Raw genomic sequence first — 9,472 nt, 5'->3', positions numbered from 1 at the left:
CGTTTCCAAGTGGCTTTGTTCCCATGATGGTCCCTCCATTAAAATTTTACTATTGGGGTAGTCTTGTTCCTTAGTTGTTTGACTTGCCGATCAATGATTCGAGGAGGTTTCTCATCATAAACCATATCGTCATCTAGCACAATTTGATGATAGTCAATAACATGAGAAGGGTCCTGAAGGTAGCCTCGCAACATTGATACGTGGAACACATTGTGCACTTGCTCTATGCCCGGTGGTAAAACAATCCGATAGGCCACCGGACCTAACATTTCCAAAATCTGAAATGGCCTTATGTACTGGGGTGATAATTTCCCTTTCTTCCCAAACCTTGTGTGCCCTTTCATTGGAGTGACTTCGACAAAAACATGATCCCCAACTTCAAATTCTAAGTCTCTCATTCTTTGATTCGCATAGCTCTTTTGTCAGCTTTGAGTAGTTTTCAATCTCTGTTGGATGATTTGAATCTTTTCCATAGTAACTTGCACGATTTCAGGCCCAATCAACGACCTATCCCCAACCTCAATCCAACAAATCGGAGTCCAACATTTTCTCTCATACAAAGCTTCATATGGTGCCATTCTAATACTGGAGTGGAAACTGTTACTATTCTTTCAGATTGTCCATCGGTTTGTAGGTGAAATGCGGTACTAAACCTCAACTTCGTTCCCAATGCTTTTTGCAAGCTTTGCTAAAATTTTGACACAAACTTAGAATCTCTATCCGACACAATAGAAACCATAACACCATGCAATCGAATTATCTCAGTAATGTACACGGTAACAAGCCTATTAGCATTATAAGCAGTCTTCACAGGTAAAAACTGAGCAGACTTAGTCAATCTATCCGCAACAACCACTACAACAAAATTGAGTTTTTACGGTTCCACATTAACGACATACAGTAAATGCAAGCCGTGGTTTCTCACTTTTACGACTTGCTTTTTTTGCATTTCGTAAATAATTTTCCAACCATGACGTGTTTATTGCGTAGGCCGTAAATGCTAATAATGATGATTTTTTTACGACTTGCAATATTAGCCGTAAATAATAAAACTTTCTATGACGTGCCATTAATACATCAACTATACATGACACGCATACACTAGTCGTTAAAAATATTAAACATTTCACGGCGAGCAAAAAGTCAGTCATTAAAAATATTTCACTTTTTACGGCGCACAAAACGTCAGCCGTTAAAAAGTACACTTTTCACAACACACATATGCTAGCCGTTAAAAATATTTTACTTTTCACGACATGTAATTTCTATTGTGAATAGTATTACCAATATAAAAATAGGCGTCAAAATAAAAATTTTAAGCGCCAAACAATAAAAAAAAAAAAAAAATTTAAAAAAAAAATCAGAAACCCCAAATCAAAAACCCTAACCTCCTACTCATCATCATCAACAGATACAGATCAACCCTCCACAGACTTCTCCACACCCGATCCAATCTTCCACATCATATACGGTCCAAACCATACACGGTTACACTTCCTCTCTCTCTCTCTCTCCCCGCTGCCTCCGACGCCACTGCCACTGTGACTGCCGTACCGCCGCTGCCATCACCTCCGTTACCGCCCTCCCTCTCTCTCTCTTCTTGGCCTGTTGCTTTAGGACACCGATTTGCTTCCGCCATCACTTCCATCTTCACCATCTTCGTGCCATTTTTGGACGACAACGATATGAGATATGAAGGCTTCAAATCTGCTGGATTTATGGTAGATCTAAGATGTGAGGGCTCTTCCTCCGCTGCTACAACCACCGAGATGAACGATGGAGGCCAAATCTATTTGAAGGCTTCAAATCTGCTAGATTTATGGCAAATCTGTTTGATCGATCTCATTTTGTGCTTTGATTTGGGGTTTTTTTTTTTTTTTTTTTTTTTTTTTTTTGTAGATTGATATTAACCATCGAAGATGTTTGGGAGAGCACCTAAGAAGAGCGATACACACAAAGTACTATGAAATTCTTGGGGTTTCGAAGAACGCTTCACAGGATGATCTAAAGAAGGCCTATCGTAAAGCCGCCATCAAAAACCATCCTGATAAGGGTGGTGATCCTGAAAAGGTACTCAATTTCTATTTAAATTACTCAAAGATATGCTCTTTGGATCTATATATATGTATATGTTTCTAGTTCTGTATCTGAGTATTTGAGCTGGTCAACAATTTATAAAATTGTCATGGGTGTTTGATTATATAATTTAGGTTTTTAAGATTGTAAAATTTCCTAAACTTTAGGACTATACAGAAGAAATTGGTAGTTTACAAGAATATGATAATAGTTTAGGGGATGAGTGAATTAAACCTTTACTTTTTCTTCTTTCTAACCTGAAATTGCATTGGCAGGTATGTTTCACTGGAATTTGTGTATTTGTGGGTTGAACAAAGAAAACTTAAATTATATGTGTGCTCTGAATTTGTTATGAATATTTCAGCAATACCCAATTCCCCCTTCTCATTGTAAACTCTGAAACTAGTACAAATTAGTATAGAATGACTCTTTATCTTTCTTGTATAGAAATGTGTTTGTAAATTTTTAGTAGCCTGCACTCATGAGTAGACTCAAGGTTAGCTAAGTAGTTTGGAAATTCTTGTACTGAATAGTTCCCCAAGCTCAAATTGAAATATTTTTGGTTGATTGAATTTTCTAAGATAATAATCATGTTGTGTTTGCAAGTATTCAGTGCATTCACATTGTGGAACTTCAATTGTGTTTTTTGGTGATTTTCATTCATATTATGATTTTTTGTTGATAATATCATATGGGTTTCTCACAATTTGGAGTAATTGTTCTTTACCTGGTCATGTATTAATGTTACATATTCAAAAAAATTATCTAAAAATTGCATTAATGGACCAAAATATTCGGTGTGGCCCATATTATATTATTTTAATTTTACATTATACACACTTTAATTTTGAGATAATTTTCAATACACATTCTAGTTGCATAACATTTTTCTAAGTGTACATCTCCTCAAGCCAAGATTAGCTAGGAAAGATAGAAGAAGCATAAAAAACAAACAAACAATTTTTATTTTTTTTTTCTCAATACCTGCTTGACTAGTAAATAATATAGAAATTACAATATTAATTCATCAAGCTTTTGAATAGTCAGTGGAGGATTCTAGAAATCATGTGTAGGAGGCATGGTTTTAAACAATGTGTTCATATTTTGCTGGTAGTGAATAGTATCAACTGGTATATTAGTAAATATTGATATAAAAAATCTAATCGATATAAAAAATCTAAAATCATGCATATCGGCTAATAGGGGCGATGATAAAGCATCAGTGTGTATGCACAAAATTGTGCTTGTGTGTGTGAATGTAAATAGATTTATTTTGGGCAAAGTAAACAAACTACAATGGGCTTTCAAGCAAATTCACTTCAGATCATTTGTTCAATCCCTCCACACCAAAACTTAATTTGACTTTCTACAAATCCTCTAATAATTTATTTTTTTAGAAAAACAAAAGGGAAAAGAGAAAAAGATGACAATGATGTAAAGAAGGTGCATGAATGTGTCTATCCCTAAACAGATGTGATGGGAAAAAAATGTGGTGTCTATGACACTTCAAAGAAAAACAAAATCAAAGAAAAGTCACTATAGTTTGTATTTATGCCCTTCATTACTGTGATCTTCCCTATATATTTTGTATTAATGCCCTTCATTACCATGGAATATCAAGTGCATGCACCATCCACTTGATGAAATATCATATAAGAGCAATTTGTGTTGAATAAGAATTGGATCAATATATCCATCCAGCCTGATATGCCATAGTAGTACCCCAAAAAAAGTACAAAAATACAAAAACAATAGAGTGCTTATTGATAATCTTAATGGTTAATCAAGTTGATAGAATATACCCAACTAAAAGACTTATAATAATAGAAGACGAATGACAATTTTGTCAAATCTTGTCTCCTCAATGTAATTCACTAAGATTAGCAAGGAATCAAGTTCAACTACAAGATTTTCACCTCTTTTTTTTTTTTTTCTTCTAATTATTAATATGCATCTCTCTAAGTGAAATAGGGATTGCTTTAAATGATGGTGATTGATATGTAGAGAAATTAAAACAAAATACTAATTAATACGAAAAATTACTGTGGAAGAATTATTATTATCACAAGCTAGCTGTTGAGATAATAATGCACATAATGTGGATGGAAAATGCATCTGAAAAGAAACAGATACACTTGTCCAATAAGTGAAAATTTTGAAATATTATTAACTAGCTACAAGGAACAATTGCCTTCATTTATAGTAGCTACTCATATACCAGAGCCGGTATCTCATATGAATGTAATCTCTTGGCGATTGCTATACTATACTACACATATTTGTTAAATTTGTTTCACTTGGTGTTTTCTTGAAATGAATGGGATTTCACCTTTCTATTTCTTTTCATTTTTTAGTCATTCATTTATGCAATTAGCAATACCATGAGTTTTACTTGCATTGTATAACTGTTGTGATTTTATTGATTAGTTCACACATGAAGTTCTACAGTTAAAAATCCAATATGCAGAAAAATTTACAAATGTAATGTTATTTGTTGATATGGAGTTATCTTTCTTTTTCTTTTTGGTTGAATTTTGATGGGCTACACACAATGGGGGATTGCGCTCTCCTTGACCATGACCCTCCCCACCCTAATTATCATGTTTAAAAAAAATTAACTTTTTGTCCCCTTATCACAGGTTTATTAATGATGTGACTGTGTTGTTATTAAGGCTGTAGAATGTGCTGAACTACTGAAGCTTGGTTCAAGAATGACTAGATTTGCACCTTTTCAAACTCATCCACATGATTAGTGGTGACCTTCTTTCAGATTCTATGGCGTACCAACCTTTTCAAAAACTGATATAGATCCTTTTGGCAATCAAATGTCAAGTGTGCCGGTACAAGCTTGGTGGGTTCTTTAAAAAAAATTTCTCTTGTTTGGGGAACCTTTTTCTTGAAATGGCATTGCAAAATAGCCATTATTGTTCTGGGTATTGTTTATATAATAATCCTACTCTTTTTGAAATGATATAATCTGGCTACTATTTTAGCATTAGGAGGTCATGTTTTTAGAAAATAGGCTGGACTTGGCATCTCATATTAAGCAACTTTTAGGAGAATATAGTAAGCCAAAGACATGCTTTATATCCAAAATATTTAGGGCAAACTGCATTGCCATATGTTGGTGTATATGAGACTTCTCTTTGCTATTTTTTGTTGCTTCTGGTGCATAATTTTTTCTATTTTTTATCATAGCCATAATTTTTTCTATTTTCTATACATCCTAAAAGGAAAAGGTTGTGTCTTTTGTACATCTGATGGAGGACCTAATTTTTTTTATTGTAGTTCCTTGTTGATCTGGGTGTGTGTGCCAATTCAACAATAGATTCTGATTATTTACATGCTTATGGCTTTGTGTCTGAAGTTCAGGCCTTCAGCGTTTGAGATGTGTAGAGTTGTCTGATACCAAAGTTGGAAGCAATGGCCTCTGTCATCTTGCTGGTTAGACTTTGACTTCTACTTATAGGATGTTGAACAATTTAAATACATTAATATTTTGACAGGTTGGAAATTGAATCTCTCTTTATTCAGCTACTTTGACAATGGATATCATTTGCTTCTTTTGCATGAGATTTGTTCTTATTTCTAAATTTCATAAGCCACCTTTTCCTAGATATGCATGCTTATGATTTTTTATGACTGGAATTATATTATATGTATGCATGGCAATATGTTGATCCCTTAAGCCAGTTATGGTTCTGGGTGGAGACAGGCATGGCAATAATGAATGTGGGAGTGTTGGGATGGACTAAATTGTTAGTTCTAGTAACTTTTTGGCTAATTGGCTAAAAAGGTAGCATCCCAAACGAGTAATTTCATATAATGCTTTTAAATAATCACGGGAAAAGTATTGTGTGATTACTTGGAGAAAATATTTTTTCATTTCGGCAGAACTCGGGATAACTGCCTATTCAAACAGGCCTTACTTTTCCAACAGATAGCTATAAAGAAATAAATAAATTTCTGCTTATCCTCTCCATATCCCATAGCAAGGCCTGTTTGAATAGGCAGTTATCCTGAAATGTGGTTAATTGGTGTTAACTAGGCGTCGGCAGAACTCAAGAGAATTTGGATCTCCTTGAAATGTGGTGTTAGAGGACACACTGTACTAGTAGTCATAGCTCACGATTGAAGATCTCCTTTCAAGGAGACCCAAAATCTCTTGAGAGAGTGGCATCTTGTTTAGGTCTTTTATGATTGGGGTTGCATGTAGCAACTTCTTATCCCCTCCTATCTGTATACATGCATAAATGGCTTTCTCACATTGGCTTGTTTGTCAGGTGCTGACATGTTTACATGCTAGACACACTAAATGTATAACTTGCCAAAGTTAGTCAATTTGCTTCACCTATTTTTTGGGATGAAATGAAGTGTTTACATAACATATTGTTTTGTGAATTGAAATTTAACTTAACTCCATATATCCATCAGCCCAATCAAAGATAAAAGTAATAACCAATTAAGAAGAGGACTATTTGAATCTCTTTTGGTCAGACATGTGTGTTGGATACACAATTGGTTACAGGCACCTGTGTTTTTGTTTCAAGTGTCCATATTTTTCATTGTCATAATTCTAGTTAAGTGTAATATATTGTTTTAATTTGTGTAATCATATCTTCTACTGGTCTCTTTCTCAGGTTTGACTAGTCTGGTGAGTATAAATATGTCATTCACTATTACAGAATTATGAGGAGGGCTTTTAGGGGGGGCAAGGGTAGGTAGGATTAGAGTCCTTATTTCATTAAGGGTTGCTTTTATGCAGTGAAAAAAAGCACAAGGCTGTTACATCAGTATACAAAAAGGGACCTTTTCCATGCTTATAGATATCAATATCCTCTAGTGAAAAATTAGAGAAGAAGAAAAAGATTAGCTTAGGGATTATTGCTATAGTTCATTATCTCATGTATTTGCTACTAAGTACTCAAGTAGAATTACATCACATTGTCCCAAAAAGTGCCTAAAGCTACTAAAACTTACCTTAATTTCTTCTATAATGGATTAAAAGTTTCTTTTTAAACTTGTAAATAATATAGACTCTAATTTGACTTGGACTCTTTATTTTGGAACTTACAATGGTAATGGATAAAACCTAGACAAACGTAAACCTCATACATAGAGATCCTTTAACATAATTATGCAAGTCCCCAAGTAGGTGCTGCATTGAAGTAGATTAATTCCATTTCTTTCTCTTTTTAAATTTGATTTTTCTCTTGAGCTTCTTATGGCTTGGATTTAGTAGCAAACTATTGAGATCTTGAATTTTTGCTAATTTTTCATTATGACATTGCTTTTATGGGGCCATTGAATTATCTTATTAATTTTGAAAATGTTTTGTTGATGTTTTAAAATTTCTTGATCATTTCTTAATACCTCAAGAAATATTTTTGCCGCTGAATAGTTGATTTTTGTACTTATGTGAAGTTTCCTTTATCATGTAGACAAGAAATGCAACAGGGTTAGTTGCTCCAGCTATTGCCGCGGGTTTAGGTGCCTTAACACATACAATGGGCACCCTCGTCCCTGTGATAGGAGCAAGCGGATTTGCTACAACTACAGCTGCAATTGCAACTGCTATAGAAACTGTTGTCGGTAGTTTTAGATAATCTCTTAATAGTTGTCGATATGTTTAAAAAGTTAGATATGCATAGTTTTGGATGGTTTAAACTTTTTGTGCAGTTTAGAACTTAAGAATATAGTTTTCGAATGTTTGGAATGTATAAACAATTGTTAAATGTTTATAATTTATGGATATAGTTTCTTTTTGATGTTTCAAATAATATTTTGGTGGTTGATTGATATTTTGTGATGCTTGTTTGTAATATTTGTTAGATTGTACAAAATTGGTCAAATAGAACCTGTTGAATTTAAAAAAAAAAAAAAACTACATATTCTACGATAGGCATAATAAGTCGTTGTGTTACATATTTTACGGCGCAATCAGAGTCGTTATTTGTCTTACCAATTAATGACGAGCAAAAGTAGCCGTAGAAAAAGTAATAACGACGCACAAAATTTGTCATTAAATAATTTTTAACGGCGTATTATAACATGTCGTAGAAAAAATAACGACGATGTACAAAATCTATCGTTAAATAGTTTTTAACGGCGTACGAAGCATGTCGTTGAAAGTGAATGACTTTTCATGACTGGTCATAATATGACGCGCACTGCACGTCATAGAAGGGTTTTTATGGCGTGCATTGTGCGCTGTAAAAACCTTTTTTTGTTGTAGTGAATCTATATAGAATCCAAACCTCGGGGTGTTCGGGGTAAGCCCACAATAAAATCCATAGTTATATGCTCACACTTTTATTCCGGAATAGGGAGAGGTTGAAGTAACCCCGCCGTTCTTTGGTGTTCCGCTTTTACTTGTTGACATTGAAGGCATCTTGAAATGAATTCCGCAATTTCTCTCTTCATATTAGGCCACCAAAAAGTTTTCTTGAGATCTTGGTACATTTTGGTATTTTCGGGATGCATAGCAAATTTGGACTTTTGAGCTTCTTCCAAGACTCTTCCTTTAATTTCAAGGACATTAGGAACACACAATCTTCCCTTGAATTTCAACACTTGAGCTTCAAAGAAAATCCTGGTCTCGGCTTTGTTTCTATCTCATCATGTACTTTCTTGAGAAATTCATCCTCCAATTGCCTTCCTTTAATTTCCTCGATAATAGCCAGTTGTGCTGCCATTGCAGCTAACATTCCACCCCATTTATGTAGTACAATTTCCACCTCCATTCTTTTCAAGTTAAGTAATCTGCACCGTAAGTAAACATGCTATGTTTCCCGTTAACTTTCTACTAGGAGAATCCGCTACCGTATTGGCTTTGCCGGGATGATAATGAATCTACAAGTCATAATCCTTTGAAGAGTTCTAACCATCGTCTTTGTCACATATTAAGCTCCTTTTGAGTAGAGAAATACTTGAGACTCTTGTGGTCGATGTAGACTTCACATGTTGCTCCATAAAGATAATGCCGCCAAATCTTCAATGCAAACACCATAGTAGCTAATTCCAAATCTTGCATAGGGTAATTCTTTTCATGTGGCTTCAATTGTCGAGATGCATACGTAATTACTCTTTCATTTTGCATAAGTACACATCCCAAACCCTTATGAGAAGAATCACTATAAATCACAAACCCTTCTGTACCTGGTGGTAAGGCAAGGACCAGTGCTGTTGTGACCCTTGTCTTTAATTCTTGGAAGGCGGACTCCCTCTGTTCTGTCCACTTAAATGGAACACCTTTTTTAGTCAACTAGGTGAGCGTCACCACAATCTTGGAGAAATCTTTAACAAATCTTCGGTAGTAACCTGCTAAACCCATAAAACTGCATACTTTTGTAACATTGGTAGGAGCAGACCAATTTACAAAAGCTTCTATCTTTTG

At 34.5% G+C, this 9,472-nt stretch overlaps 1 long non-coding RNA gene across 1 annotated transcript; it reads left to right on the top strand.

Annotated features, from left to right (window-relative positions):
* The first annotated feature begins 1,423 nt into the window (after positions 1 to 1,423).
* Positions 1,424 to 7,842, top strand: LOC114306232 (uncharacterized). The gene is made up of 4 exons (XR_014340241.1): positions 1,424 to 1,734; positions 1,900 to 2,070; positions 5,449 to 5,520; positions 7,518 to 7,842. It is a non-coding gene; the product is annotated as an uncharacterized LOC114306232 (long non-coding RNA).
* The last annotated feature ends 1,630 nt before the right edge of the window (positions 7,843 to 9,472 follow it).

This window comes from Camellia sinensis, chromosome 9 (assembly GCF_055761805.1).
Source record: "Camellia sinensis isolate YWXY chromosome 9, ASM5576180v1, whole genome shotgun sequence".
In the NCBI taxonomy this organism is placed as follows: Eukaryota; Viridiplantae; Streptophyta; class Magnoliopsida; order Ericales; family Theaceae; genus Camellia; species Camellia sinensis.
This window is presented reverse-complemented; position numbering and strand designations above follow the sequence as displayed.